Here is a 16,145-nt window from a genome sequence, read left to right as displayed (position 1 = left end):
AATACTGTCAGTCCAAAATGTAGACATCAAAATAGTTTCAGTAGTACACTACACCTGACAATCTATGCCATTTAGCTGCAAGCCCTGTGATTTTAGCTTTGACCTCTTCATTCAGACTTCCGTTCTCCTCAACCACCCTTCCCAGATATTTGAAGCTGTTATCCTGCTCCACTATCTTCCTTTCTATTTCATTTCTCAGCTTCTTCTGATTTCCCCCCATTTGCTGCTATTACCACTGTCTTGTCTGTACTCCGGTTCATCCTGTATGTCTTCAGTTTGCATTCCATTCCCCTGTCATTTGCTGTTCTTGCTCAGAGTCTGTGTGCAATGCCGCATTGTCTGCCTATAGCAGCTTAGTTGATCTGTCCCCTCCAACCTGTTTGGTAATGTAGTCCCTCGCTTGTATGAACAACAGTGGGCTCAGAACTGAACCCTGATGCACACCACTGGGAATACTGTTTGTACTTTAGTTATTGGGTCCTTGTGCATAGCTTGTACTAATTCTACTAATGTTTCTGGGACTTCAAACCACCATAGGACTGCCCAAATCAACTTTCTTGGGACCTTGTCATATGCTTTCTCCAAGTCTAAGAATGCACAATTGGACTCTCTTCTTACCTTTAGCCTCTCATCATCTGTTAGTCTCATTATAAATATTGGATGATTGTGCTGCATCTTGATCTGAATCCAAACTGCTCATCTTCCATCTTGCTTTCTACTACCCTGCATATTCATTTATCCGTCACCCTCTCCAGCAATTTCACAATGTGATAGGAGTTTGATACCTCTGTACTGCCTAGAGATGTGAATGTCCCCTTTGTTCTGGCACTAGTATGCTTATTCTCCAGTCATCTGAGATATGTCATTCTGTCCACACCACTGTGAGTACCCTGAGGAACCTTTTCTCCCCTGTCTCACCCAGCATCTTTATATCTTTTGTGACCATATCTGAGCCTGCTGCCAATCAAAAAAGAAGATTCCAATATAAATGTAAAAACCTTAGTATCAGCCCAGTTATCAAGAGTTTTAAATAGCTATAATGATTAGACTGTCTAATTAATAGAGGGATAATATTCCTCATATATACCATAGCAGAGAATGTGAGAGGGACTTTGCTCTAGCAACAGTTCTACATCTTCCAAATTTAAATGAATATTTACACCCCCAGCTAATTTGAATAGAATCTGTAAGCTCAGTGTTTATTAATAATCAGAGCTCCTCATTCCTTAATATCTGATAAGCTAGGCACAACTTTCCTCGCATAATCCTATAACTTATTGAAAAAAAGGAGCTAAAACTTCTACCCTAGCTTGATAGGGAAGAGTTTTCAACTCAGAAATTCTTTTTGTAAATTCTTCTGTATTCCTTCCAAAATTAATAAATCCCCTTTGGCATATGCATAAAACATCATATTATATTCAATATTAGGGTGAGTAAATGCAGTAAATTTTTTAAATAATTCTGTATTCCTTGAAACAAAGTTCTTGAAAATTAATGCTGCAACTTTGAACATTTTGTTTCTAATTACTTGGACATGCTCTAAATTTAAAATTATTACAAATTCTAATGCCCAAATCCTTATATTCTGACAAATTTGATAAAACTGTGGTTTCTAATTTCACTTTGACATCCAAGCTAGGTTTGCCAAAGTAAAGGACCCCATTTTTTTACTATTAATATTTAGTCCATTATAATTTATCCAAAAAGTTACTTTACTCAAGTACAGATTAGAGACTTCTACATCCTTTGATGTTATAACTTGTCAAAATTTGATATCATTAGTGTATTTATTTTTGCCATTCAGGTAGAGGAATTCTTTGGTATCTGAAAAAAATATATTAAATAACACTGTACCCAGTACTTAGCCTTTTGGGACCTCTTTAAGCATGATAGCCCAGTTAGATAGGTAATTCTTAATTCTAACTTGCTGCTTTTTCCCACTCGGTCATTTTGAGACCGAACATATCATTTGTGGATTTATCTGCTTTTCATGCATTGCATCAATAATTACATTATGTGGAATGCCGCCAAAAGCCTTAGAAAGATCTGTATATACCACAACAGATAAACCCTGATCCAAAGCCAGTGTAGCAGGGTCATACAAAGTTGCCAAATTAGTAAATGTTGATCTATTCTAGGTTAAACCATGTTGAGACAGCTCCAACAGACAATCCTTTAAATCAGTAGTCAAAATGGATAGTAAACATGTCTCAAAACTCTTACCCATCAAGGATACAGACAAAAACATCTAAACCTGCATTAAAGTAATGGCAACAACAAACAAAAAAAAACAGAAGAAAAAAGACACTCTACTTTTTAATCACCTTACACTAAAAATACACGAAAATTAAAATCCTGGGATTTTATTAGTTTTTTTTTTTTTTAAGTAATGGTATATGATCATCTGGAAATATTGCAATAGCAGTAAATAACATTTGCCTTACCTTCATTACTATGCAGCCTTCTTTCCCATCCAGAGTTTCAATCTACTGTTCTATTATTCCTGTGAAGTCCAGTGCTGGTTTTATGCTGACTTTCGATGAAAGTTTGGTTGGTTGCTGCATGCTGCAGTCATATGTAGTCAGTGTTGTCAATATATTTTTTCTCCTTTTGCCTCTCTTACTGCTTTACTTTCTGTAGCTGTGCTTTAGTAATTTTGTTTCCATAGTGGCTTGCGCTTCTCAAAGTTTATTAAAGTAAAATGAAATGTTGTTATTGTTTTAAAATGCGACTATGGTAGGATATTCGGTCTTTATTACCACATAGTTGTTTATTTTTTGGAAAAGGAATAACAAGAAGTCTGACAAAGTAACAAAACAAATAGGTTAAGATTATTCAATGAGCAGATTATTTAAGAGCCAAAGAGTTTAACCAAAAACATTATCATTAATCTTTCAACTCTGGTTATTATATTATTTGAATGGCTCATTAAAGAAAGGAGAGACTAAGTTTTTAGGAAAATTACAAAAAATCATACTCTTTGGTTTGAGTGCTGACAAAAAAAATGAAACTTGGCACCCCCTTCTGTAGTATTTACTTAGTCTCCTTAATAATTGTACTGCATCTAGGTGTCACAGTTGTGGATGTTCTAGGCATCAAAGTTGTGGATGTACCTACCTAGCCCTTCAGAAGTATTTAATTATGCTAAGCTCTCCATTGCTGTATCTAATTTAGGTTCTGTCTTCATGGATCCTTACAATGACTGAAATATTTGTAAGGGAATATTTTAACATAGTACTGGAAAACACAATGGAAAATAGGTTCCTTCAGTGGTACCTTGTCTGATTGGAATCCATTTATATATAGAAAGCAGAGATGCAGACTTGCAGACGCCTGCTAAGGTTCCATTAGTAAGAAAATACTTTCTACTTGACTCATCCAATGAAGAGGGAAACTTGAATTTGCCTTGTGTAGAATGCATCTTATGAGTCTTTAGAAATTGTTCCTTGCAGTCTTCTACTTCAGCCCAGAAGACATTTAACATTTTGTGGCAGAATTTTCCATTTGGCCTATGGAAGATCCCTTATTTCCAGATAAAACCACTATTCTGAGTTGTTTATAAAACATATACTATTGATATTCTCTAACATCAGCTCAAAGGAAAAAAAAACTGGTAGGATGTAGGACATAGTGATATACTATTTTTTTCTCTAATCAGAGTGGTATGGCTGTCCCTATTGCATCTTTACTAGTTGGTAAACACTCTAGGTTACTAGATAAACATGACAGAAAAAGTATATGCAACTAGTATCATAGCTGTTGGGACACTTAATTATTTCACTCAGAGGATTTTGTATTAGAGTTCCATTTCCAGAAAAATCACTCTTCCAAGCAGCCCTAATAGATTACAGAATTAGTGATTACAGTGCATAAAATTGCAGTCATATAGTGAAATGTTCTTATGCTGTAGAAGTTTTATTAAGGTCAGCTGTATCAGGGTGACTCGGAAGGCTTACAACAGAGTGCTACAGTAAGGATATCAGATCTAGACAACAGAATCATCCAAAGTAACAAGCTTTTATCCTTTGTCAGCTAGTTCTGACAGGATCATTGCAGATTATTTCTGGCAACAAGAATATCTAGTAATCTCAAAGTCCCTTAATCTGAGAGAACTTTAGGCAAATTCAACTTTATGTATCACTCTTTTTCATTTTTATTCTGTATAGCCTTGTTTCTTTGTTCTGCTTCGATAACCTTGCTTGTAATATCATGTTGCAGGCTGATTAACTCGATTCAAAACTGTCCCAATGTTTTACTTGTATCTTTCAATTTTCCTGAGATGAACTCCTTTACAAATTTGGTAAATGTGTTATGATAGCTTCCCGTTTATATGGAATGAATCTTTGATCCTATGGCATTAAATAAGGTCACAGAGATATTAGTTTCAAAACTCGACTTGAATCACACTTCTGGCACGTGCACAAAAAAGTCCACTCTGCATTCACTTTCAAGTTGGACTCTATCCAGTTGCACATTTAATAGTAAAGGACCCAGATCTGTGAGCACTGTTTGGAAGTTGTCCAGTCTTTCCATCCACTAAGTATATTCCTTTGACACTTGTATTTTGTCAATTTTGAAAGACCCAAACATGAATTAATAACATATATACACTGATTGTGACTGATTCAGTAAACTGTGTGCATCCCCCTTCCCATTGAATGTACAGATTTGTTTATGCATTTCCTTAGTGCAGGTGCCTTAATTGCACAAGGAACTTGAAAGCAGTTCAGCTGAGGCAGAAAACCAAATTTAAGTCATTTGCACCAATTACCAACCCTTCCAGGTTGACAGTCACAGTCCCTAAGCAACTGTACAATTTCTAATTGAGATGTTCTGTGTGTGTGTGTGTGTGTGTGTGTGTGTGTGTGTGTGTGTGTGTGTGTGTGTGTGTGTGTGTGTGTGTGTGTGTGTGTGTGTGTGTGTGTGTGTGTGTGTGTAAAATGTGTACACACATACACACAAATATATACATATACTTCACAGTAATTAATATACATACATTATCTTGCAACCTACCTTTCACTGTCATGTGTGCATTCTCTTTCATATCTTTGTCAGATCAAAAGCGGTACCTTGTCTTGCCAAGATAACTACATCCCCACATTCACATGAAGGATATGAAGCAGAGCAAACTGTATGGCTAACCAAGTCTGATTAACTTCAGATATCCAGTACCTGAAAGATTTGATTATTACAGCAACACAAAATGTGGTTTAAACTTGTTTTATATATACAAAAATGTTGGCTTTTTTAATTAGGTTAGAAAGCCCGTTTGCAGCTCAAGATATTAAATAATGCACAAATGCCATTTATTTAATATGCATTTCCGCCACGAAAAGTTCATTCTCTGCACATAATACAATATCTCATTTAATAGCCCATACTTGCCCAAAGTTTCTACCATGTATATTAATTGACCTTGCAGTCTTGAAAGATTGCATCAAGTATTTTGTGGTTAAAAAAGGATCCTTAAACCTCCAACTGAACATTATCTCAGCCAAGTTTAAACATCAAGGTTATCCAAAACTCAAAAATTAACTAAGCCATAAACTATCTGCTGAAACCATTTATAAAAACGGCCAAATTGTGCTCCCAAGTAGGGGGGCAAGTTACATCTTGAAAAGCAGATATTAGGGATGTTTTTATGTAAATGCAGTAACTGCATCATGGAGAAGAAAATAAATTCTCCAAGACATAAATTACTGCCCTCCTTCCCCTATACCCAGTCGTTAAACTTTTAACAAAGCCCTGATTTCAGATTTACTCATACCTTTCAACTGTCCCTGATTTTCAGGGACATCCGTGATTTTGACTCAAATTTTAGCTCTGTCCCTCTTAATCCCTCCTAAAACTATTGACTTTTGGGGGAAAGGTGGTGAATTGCACTTAATGAATAATGACAATAATTAAGAGTTATAAACTTCTTTTACCTCAGAAAATGTGTATTAATTCATATGCTCTGAGTCTGTCAATGTTTCAAGTTAATAGCACTAATATTTTAAGTGTCCCTGATTTTTTCTTGACTTGTCCCTGATTCTGTTGAAATTAGTCCCCGATTGGTTGAGAGGTCTGGATTTACTGCAGATCAGTAACTTAACTGTCTCTGGACTGGGTATACTTCCCATGATTGAAATTTCATTTGACCAAGACCATAATACCGAATTTTCAAAATACTGAAAACTCATTTGACTGAATCTCATTGTACTTAATTGTAAGCCATAGACATGATGTGGGTTTCCCTTCTCCTGTGACTTGCTTGTGATCAAAATAATTACTGTGACTTATAGTGATGGTTGTCAGAATACCGAATACTGTCATGTCGAAAGTAGTGTTGTAGTGTCCAAAAATAAAAAGAGAGAGAGCACCACAGCTGAAGCAGGTATACAGGCAGGTAAAATATTTATTGGAGTAAGCGCTTTCACGTTCCGATGGACGCTTCTTCAGACTTCAGTATAAAATCACTCAAGAAATGCAGCATATATAAGAACATAAAAAACAATCAATTAAACAATTAATGCCACAAGAATCCTTTAAAGAAATATTCACATATAAATAGTATAGTCAAGTTTGCTCAAAATTAAATTCATATACACTTGCCCTAATATGCATATGCTATAAAACATGTATATATGATATAGAAATATATGTGCAATAAAATGCATCACAATTTGAAAATGTATACAAAAAACATGTTTAAAAACTTTACATACACATAAATACATAACTCAATGCTTCAAGGGCCTTCTTCGTCTTTCGGCTTTTCCCGGTTTGGGGTCACCACAGCGGAACTCCGGTCCACTAATGATTGGCAGTAGATTTTTATGGTGCCGAGGTGCCAGCCCAACATCCAAACTTCAATGAAGGCATGCCCATTCACGCATGTCTTTCGAATGCCTCTCACCACGGGGAGGACATGCAGACTCCACACAGAATGTGCTCCAGCCGAGAATCGAACGGGAGAACCTCTTGCTGTGAGGCGACCTCGCCACCACTGCACCACTGTGGCTTATCTGTTTTAAGGGCCTATCAGCCAGAAATGGTCTTAACACTACCTTGTCATTGAGACCAAACCCCTTGTCTGCCTGCATTCTGATTATCCACCTTATTTCCTTCTGTTCTGTGTGATTTCTTAAGAAACTTTTTAAACCTGTTTTTTTGTATAAATTTTCAGATTGTGAAAGAGATGCATTTTATTGCATATATTATATGTGCATGTTTTATAGCATATGCATATTAGGGCAAGTGTATATGAATTTAATTTTGAGCAAACTTAACTATACTATTTATATGTGAATATTTCTTTAAAGGATTCTTGCGGCATTAATTGTTTAATTGATTAATTGTTTTTATATTCTTATATATGCTGCATTTCTTGAGTGATTTTATATTGAAGTCTGAAGAAGCGTCCATCGGGCCGTGAAAGGGCTTACTCCAATAAATATTTTACCTGCTTGTATAGCTGCTTCAGCTGTGGTGCTCTCTCTCTTTTTATTTTTGGACTTGAGGTGTTCTATTGAGGAGAGCTTTACACACTGGACATTGTGTGTTTTTGCTTTTGCTAGTGTTGTAGTGTTTCTAAATGTGGGTATGTCTGTTTACATTTTTATGGGAAGTATCTCAAGTAATATGGCGGATGTTTTGTGTGTTCCCAGCAGTAGTGGCAGCATGTAGAGTACTGTAAGGTAAGTAAAAGGTATATGCCATTTTCACCACTGTAGTGTGATCCTGGTGTTAGTGTATATATAGTTAGCGGGGGTTGTGGGGGGTGTAAGCCCCTCCACCTAGCTTGGTTTTATATTGTCCGGTTTCTGTTAAGAGGGTACGTAAGTAGTTTTTTAGCTCTAGAAAGAGTTGGTCATTCATGTTGTAAATGTGCATGTGTATGGTTTACAAGTTAGTATTTTGAATGTAGCATTGTAAAGTTTCAGTATTATGAGTTTCAGTCAAGTGAGTTTTCAATATTTTGAAAATTAGGTATTTTGGTCTCGGTCAAATGAAAGTCAGTCATGTGAAGTAGACCCCTATGGACCACACCTCTCAAAGTTCCAGATTTTCGCAGAATGTCTAGATTTGTGTCTCGTATATTTTGTCTGTTCCACATAAAATTTGTAGTTTTCTGGCAAATCACTTTGGATTGAAGTCACTTAATAATTCCATACATTTAAGTTTCAGATTTCATATTCATCAGAAAATGCATGCTAATACAAAAAAAAAACGGGAGAACAAAAATGACATGAGAATGTGGTGCAAAAAAAAATAAAGAATAATAAAATTTATTTAGCACTTTAATCCACAATAGAAGATTTCATCAGAATTAACAATTACTAAGTGACCAACACATATATAAAAGGGCCACATTACATTAGGTGTAATGAAAAACGTCCAGTGACAAAATATTGGCATCAGAAAAAGTAAGAACTCGAAATTGAGTTTGTCATCAATAGTTATGCCTAATAATTTTGCTGTATTCACTAGTTCAATTTCTGTGTTGTTTTATGAGTAAATTTTAAACTCTGAAGTTGATGGTTTTGTTGTGAATAGTAGGAGCTTAGATTTTTTGGGGTTGAGTAATAGTTGTGCATCATTTAGCCAGGTTTCTGTAGGTGTAAAGGCATTTTGTGTAATCCTAAGAAGATCGGAGAAATTGCTAGAAGAGAATATAATAGTGGAAAAGTTGACATATTAGACAAGTGTACTTTGTTGGGATGCTTTGTGAAGATTATTAATGAAAATATTAAAAAGCAGAGGCCCCAGGATAGATCCTTGGGGAACACCTGTGTTATTGACCAGGTATTCAGATTGTTTTCTATTGTTTAGGTGTCTGGAAAACCATGTTAGGGAATTTAAGGAGCAGCCTAGTTTTTCTAGTTGTTGAAAGCTTTGGATAGGTCTAATCAGATTACTGTAGTTAGTAGACCAGCATAAACAGCTTTGTTCACAGTATCAATGAATGAGGGTAGTGCTGTAGTAATACTGTGTGCCGGACGAAATCCATGTTGGGTGGGTGCAAAGAGGTCATTGTCAGAGAGATGCTTTAGAAGTTGAGCATGAATACACTTTTCTAAGATTTTTGATAGTGGTGAGAGTATAGAGATAGGCCAGTAGTGTGAGAGATCATTGGTATTACCACCTTTATGGAATGGAGTAATGATGGATTTTTTCCAGAGTTGGAGGACATTTGAATCTGAGATGGATCGGTTAAGAAGAATACTGACAGGATAGACTATTGCATCAGCATATAGTTTTAAATATGCAGATGGAAGATTATCGGCAGAAAGGGAGCACGGTCTTACTTTGGTTAGATATGCAAGTACTAGGGAGGTGGGTATTGACCGAAGAGAGAATGTAGGAGTTAAAGGAATATTATTAGAAGTTTCACTGGTGGAGGAAGAAAGAGATCTGGGGTTGTCTAGAATGAGATTTTGAGTGCTTGTTAGATTATTTGAGTTTAGGTTAGTTTTTGGAGATGAATCTTTGACAAGTTTTAGAATGGAATTAATAAAGTGGGGTTGAACATATGGCCAAATTGTTGTGGGTCTTTGTCAGGAGAAGGTACTGGGTTCAAGGAGGGAGGAAACAGATTTCCAGAACTTTTTGGGTACTGCCCTCTTAAGACCTCCAATAAGAGAACCACCCCTCCGGGATTTAAAACTAGTTTTAGAGACTCTCATTTTCCCCCCTTTGAGCCAGCTGCTTCTTGTCCTTTGAAGTTTTTGACATGAAAGACCTTTTTCTTAAGCGCCATTACTTCAGCTAGGAGTGTTTTAGAGTTACAGGCCTTATCTATTTGTCCCCCATACTTGATTTTCCACAAAGATAGAATTTCTCTCAGAACCAATCCCTCCTTCTTACCCAGGGTGTGTTCAGAGCACAATTTAAATCAATCCATAGAGCTTCCTGTATTCTTCCCAATTATGGCAACAAGGCTGAGTATAAACTCCATCAAGTGGACGTTCATAGACAGTTGCGTTTTTATTTACACAAGACACAGGATTTCAGAAAATCTGACCAATTGTTTGTCTTTTGCAGACAACAAGAAAGATTGTCCAGTCTCTAAAGTGACCTTATCAAAGTGGCTTTCAGACACTGTCATCCATGTCTGTGCTTTTTCGAACAAGGAACTTCCAGGAAAAATTAAGGGACACTCGACTAGGGTCTTGGCTACTTCTATTGCTTTTCAAACCAAACTGCCATTAGATTCAGTCTGTGCTGCAACTACATAGGCTAATCCTCATACCTTTATCTCTCATTATTACAAAGTAGATGTGGCCTCCCTGAACAGGGCATCCTTTGTTTCCACGGTCCTGAAGAGTCTTTTCCAGTGAGCCACCCAGGATATAGGTGCTGGGTGCGCTGTCCCAACCAGCAAGAACGGAGGCAAGATGGGGACAAACATATAACATAAAGAAGTTATGTACTCACCATAACGTTCCATGTTTGTTGTCCTTCACCTCGCCTTCCTTCTTGCATCCCACCTTCCTTCCCCCTCCTGGAGGATCGAGAGGATTTTTTCTTCCTTTTTGTTTGGCTACACTGGCTGAGTTCCCTTTTGCTTACCAGTTGGTTAGACCTAGCCTTTCCTTCCTTTCTCTTTGCTGATGATTACACACTCATATGCGAGTCCTTTTCTCTTAAGTAAGTTTAGTAAAAATTTGGACCTATTTAGTGTGGTGGGTTATCATAAATGAGATCTGGGTAACTACCGCTAGGCATGTTGGGATAGGGGCTAGCTTCCAGCCAGTAAAAAGCTCTCGAGCTACAGTATACAGCCGAGATGGAGCCGAGGATCGGTTCCGAACCCAACCAGCAAGAAGGAAGGCGAGATGAAGGACAACAAACATGGAACGTTAGGTGAGTACATAACATCTTTTTTATATGTGATAAAATATAAAAATATAAGCATATGTAAACAAAGATATCAACATATTAATGCCCATTTAATAAAATGTATTTTTTTAAACTCTTGTCTTTTGTAAAACACTTCATATTAGTCATGTCATTTAATCAAGGTGTTTTATCTGCCTGCTGACATAATTGTCACAATGCTTCCTTTTACTTTTCCAGAGATTTGTAATTACCACCTCTTTAATCTACAGATTATTTAAAAAAAAAAGTTATACATTCACAAAAATCAACCAAGCCGTATTTTAATCAAGTTTAAACACTTTCATTCTAAAACATACAGAACTTCTTCAGATGTCATCTTTTTCTTTTTACTTTCATATGAATTGTGTTAGGAAATGTTATGGACTAATAAACAATGTTTTCAGGGCGTTCACATTCAGGGCGTTCACATCCAGGACAGGGTTATTTTCTGTCAGCATTCGCTGTATGATAGAATGTTGTGGTTCTTAATGTGCTGGGGATTGAATCGCTGGATAAGCTTGAGCGTGTTCAAAGAACATTTACCAAACTTATAGTTGGTTGTGAGTCCTTATCGTTTGCAAGACTTAAACTTATTACTCTGTTCAGTAGCTTATAGGCTGTTAAGGGTTGATTTAATCTTAGTGTACAGGTGTGCTAAGGATGAATTGTTTTCTGCAATGCTGGAGCTGGCTTCATAAATCATGGATTAAATTCTAGGAATAACAATGTATTAGTTAATTTACCTTGTGTCAACTGAAAATTGATGTCCTTTTTCATTTTAGAGCTGCTTGATTATGGAATACTCTACCTATAGATATTAGGTGTGCAAACAGTTTACTAAGATTTAAATCTTCACTAGAGTCTTCACTGAGTCAACCTTAGGCTGGATCCTTGAATCACACCCCCATAAGTACTCCCAACACTGGAACCTTCCCTGACACCTTAATTGACCACTTACCACCCTTCAGTCATAGAGCCCATATTCAAATACCCAAATCACTGTCCTATAGAATATCCAGAAATCTTGTCAACTTCAACCAAAACATATTCATAAGTACCCTAAAAGCTCAGAATTGGTCCCCAATAAAAACAAAAAAAAGTTTTTCTTGATACGCTTAATAGCCTAGCCCCCATTCGTAGCAAAAGAACAAAATCTAACCATGCCCCCTGGCTAACAAAACATAGTAAACAAACTGTTCCTTCCAGAGACCGAGCCTTGAAAAAATGGTGGAAAAATAGAAACCCACATAATGAACTTAACTATAAGCAACTTCGTAATAAAGCCAAAAAATTAGTCATAAATGGCAAAAAAAAAAAAATATATATATATATATATATATATATATATATATATTTCTGTGGACATTTATCCAGCCAAAAAACAACCCTAAAAAGTTCTGGAAATCTGTTTCCTCCCTCCTTGAACCCAGTACCTTCTCTTGACAAAGACCCACGACAATTTGGCCATATGTTCAACCCCCACTTTATTAATTCCATTCTAAAACTTGTCAAAGATTCATCTCCAAAGACTAACCTAAACTCAAATAATCTAACAAGCACTCAAAATCTCATTCTAGACAACCCCAGATCTCTTTCTTCCTCCACCAGTGAAACTTCTAATAATATTCCTTTAACTCCTACATTCTCTCTTCGGTCAATACCCACCTCCCTAGTACTTGCATATCTAACCAAAGTAAGACCGTGCTCCCTTTCTGCCGATAATCTTCCATCTGCATATTTAAAACTATATGCTGATGCAATAGTCTATCCTGTCAGTGTTCTTCTTAACCGATCCATCTCAGATTCAAATGTCCTCCAACTCTGGAAAAATCCATCATTACTCCATTCCATAAAGGTGGTAATACCAATGATCTCTCACACTACTGGCCTATCTCTATACTCTCACCACTATCAAAAATCTTAGAAAAGTGTATTCATGCTCAACTTCTAAAGCATCTCTCTGACAATGACCTCTTTGCACCCACCCAACATGGATTTCGTCCGGCACACAGTATTACTACAGCACTACCCTCATTCATTGATACTGTGAACAAAGCTGTTTATGCTGGTCTACTAACTACAGTAATCTGATTAGACCTATCCAAGGCTTTCAACAACTAGAAAAACTAGGCTACTCCTTAAATTCCCTAACATGGTTTTCCAGATACCTAAACAATAGAAAACAATCTGAATACCTGGTCAACAACACAGGTGTTCCCCAAGGATCTATCCTGGGACCTCTGCTTTTTAATATTTTCATTAATAATCTTCACAAAGCATCCCAACAAAGTACACTTGTCTAATATGTCGACTCTTCCACTATTATATTCTCTTCTAGCAATTTCTCCGATCTTCTTAGGATTACACAAAATGCCTTTACACCTATAGAAACCTGGCTAAATGATGCACAACTATCACTCAACCCCAAAAAATCTAAGCTCCTACTATTCACAACAAAACCATCAACTTCAGAGTTTAAAATGTACTCATAAAACAACACAGAAATTGAACTAGTGAATACAACAAAATTATTAGGCATAACTATTGATGACAAACTCAATTTCGAGCAACGTATTCTCAATACAATTAAAAAAACACTTCAAACTTTAGAAACTTTATTTGGATAAGCAAACCAAAATAAAACTTGCAAACACTCTACTTATCCCTTCCCTTCTCTGTGGAAGCCCCATTTTCACCAACCTACACACAACATTTCTCAGTAATAAACTGTAATCATGTTACTATAAAATAGAAAAAATTGTCACTAGGCTGCCAAACTGTACACACCATTGCCAAGCCATTTCAGAATTGAATTGGTTTGAATTCCCTCACTACCTATATTATACACAATTAACTCTTGCCCACAAGCTGATATATAAACCTAACAACTGCCCTGCATTTTATTCTATCCTACAATCATATATCCCAACCCGGAATCTTCGGTCTACTAACAGATAGCTTTTAAGTATAACCAAACCCAAGAAAAGAGCAGGACAAAGCCTATATTCCTACACCATTTCCAAATTATGGAATGCCTTGCCTTCTTCTATCACTCACCTAGACTCATTAAAAGCTTTCAAACCTGCACTAAAATGCCACTACCTCAGTAATCATACTTGTTCCTGTGCAAAAAAGTCTAAGCCACCATGTTTGTTCTTCTTCTTTCGGCTTTTCCCAGTTAGGGGTTGCCACAGCGGAACTCCGGTCCGCTAATGATTGGCAGTAGATTTTTATGATACCAAGGTGCCAGCCCGATGCCCAACCTTCAACGAAGGCATGCCCATTCACACGTCTGTCAAACGCCATTCGACCGCAGGCAGGACATGCAGATTCCACACAGAAGGCGCTCCAACAGAGAATCGAATGGGAGAACCTCTTGCTGTGAGGTGACAACGCTACCGTGGCTACATAAACAAATTTAATTATCCACTCTTTTTTTCTTTCTCCATTAAGTAACCCCTCACAACCACCCCAAGAACTTTCTTAATATCAACTAACATTTTCTGATGTCTCTGTCTATTCCTAGGCAATGTCTAGAACCTTCTAAGTATTTACCTTGAAGCAAAATACTATCTTATTTGAAGGCTCTTTGTTGTTAAGGTACTGTACCTTGTATATTAATAGCCAATATAATTTTTACAAAGCCTATGTTCATTGTCTATTTTATCTTTATAGTACCCTATATTACATTTTCTGTGGAGCTTTTTTTTCTCCCTGATCCTCCACTGAAAATGAGTTTCTGACCCAGTGGACTTTCCCGGTCAACAAATGTCAATAAATAAATAAATGAATATATGGTTTAAAAATGTTCTATGTGCAACAAGGTCCAAATTAAAGGAAGCCCTTAATTTGCCTTCATAGGCTTTGGGTTTGAAGACTCACCACACATTCATACTTCAGAATTACAGGTAACTATATATAACACTTTCATCACTAAAACTTGAGTTCTAGCAGCAAATGTGTGAGAAAGAAAGAGCTCCTCATAAAACATGTGTTATATGCTTTCTTTTCTGACATGAAGTCCTAGGATTTGAGTTTGCTGTTGAAGAAGCTGACTTTACTCTCCCTTTGAGCCAGCAAAAGCAGTAATCATAAAACTACTTAATGGAGAATGCTTTTTCCGGTTGCTGATACTTAGGACAGAATGATTTTAACATTACAAGCTTTTGTGTAAACCTGATATTTCGTAATGAAAAGGTGTCCGAAGATGTGTCCAGCTTTTGTGTTAAAGGTTCTGTCACCAGTGTAAAACTTAGCATCAACAGTGACTCTCAGTCACTGAATACAACTACCAGTATATGCCCAGGCATCTCTGGTATTGCAGTGAGTGAACTCAAAAGTTTTTTAAAAATGTCACTGTTTTGCCTCTTTCAAGAAAGGGAGAACAGGCGTACCAATCAGTAAAGAAGGTCAGTTAAATGGTTGACCCATTGTGTTGCCTCTTACTGTGATAAATATAACACATTCTGTAAGTTACAATAAGAGTCCCATTCTTGTAGGTCAGTGGATATACCATCAGCATATTTCACAACTGTTCCTGAAAAATATATCTTAGAAGCTGCCCAATGGGCTACTTTCTACATTTTCACAAAACACTGCAAGTTGGAAGCAAGGATCAGAGGTAGGACAGGTTTTGTCACAGCTTTCACACAGGAACTTCTGTAACAGTCCACTTCCTGTGGGAGTACAAACATTGATCGGGTATCTCTGAAAATATTTTGATTTACTTTTTCAGCGATCCTTCCTGAGGAAGACAGTCCACTTGTGTAGTATACTTGGCTAGATAGTAAATTTTTGGGGAAAGTTAAATGTAACAGTAAAGCTACTTTTACTCTGATCCCCTAAAAACATTTTGCCTACTTTTCATTGTGACTGTTGTATTAGTGCATTTCACAGTTATTTTGAAAAGATGTAGCTTTTATACAAAGGGCAGCACTTTATTGCATTATGAGGAAAAGAAAAGGCACAAAAGAACAGAAGAAAGCTCATGGGAGTGATGGCTATGTACAGCTGCCTTACACAGCACCTAAGTGCCATGGAATGCTGGCATTATATCAGCATTAGTCTTCATAGGGATAATGGCATAGTTGATAAAACTCAGGAAATAAGAAGACATAAGCTGGATAAACCCAAATAATATGATTTTACTGTTCCTTTCACTTCTCCTCAAATATATATTGCTTTGGTAAGTACCTTCTATTTAAGTTTATTTTCTGCATGTAGTAGCTAAGTTGCCATTACATACTAGTTTGTCTTTCTTAGCAGGCAGATATTGTCAG

At 36.6% G+C, this 16,145-nt stretch overlaps 1 protein-coding gene across 1 annotated transcript in view; it reads left to right on the top strand.

Moving 5' to 3' along the window:
* The window catches only part of SNAPC4 (small nuclear RNA activating complex polypeptide 4), a 745,673-nt gene that overhangs the window by 204,850 nt on the left and 524,678 nt on the right, over positions 1 to 16,145 (top strand). The window lies entirely within an intron of this gene.

The sequence above is a fragment of the Protopterus annectens genome, chromosome 16.part0 (genome assembly GCF_019279795.1).
Source record: "Protopterus annectens isolate FY-2018-M chromosome 16.part0, PAN1.0, whole genome shotgun sequence".
Taxonomy (NCBI): Eukaryota; Metazoa; Chordata; order Ceratodontiformes; family Protopteridae; genus Protopterus; species Protopterus annectens.
Note: the sequence above shows the minus strand (reverse complement) of the source record. Positions and strands in the feature narration are given on the sequence as shown.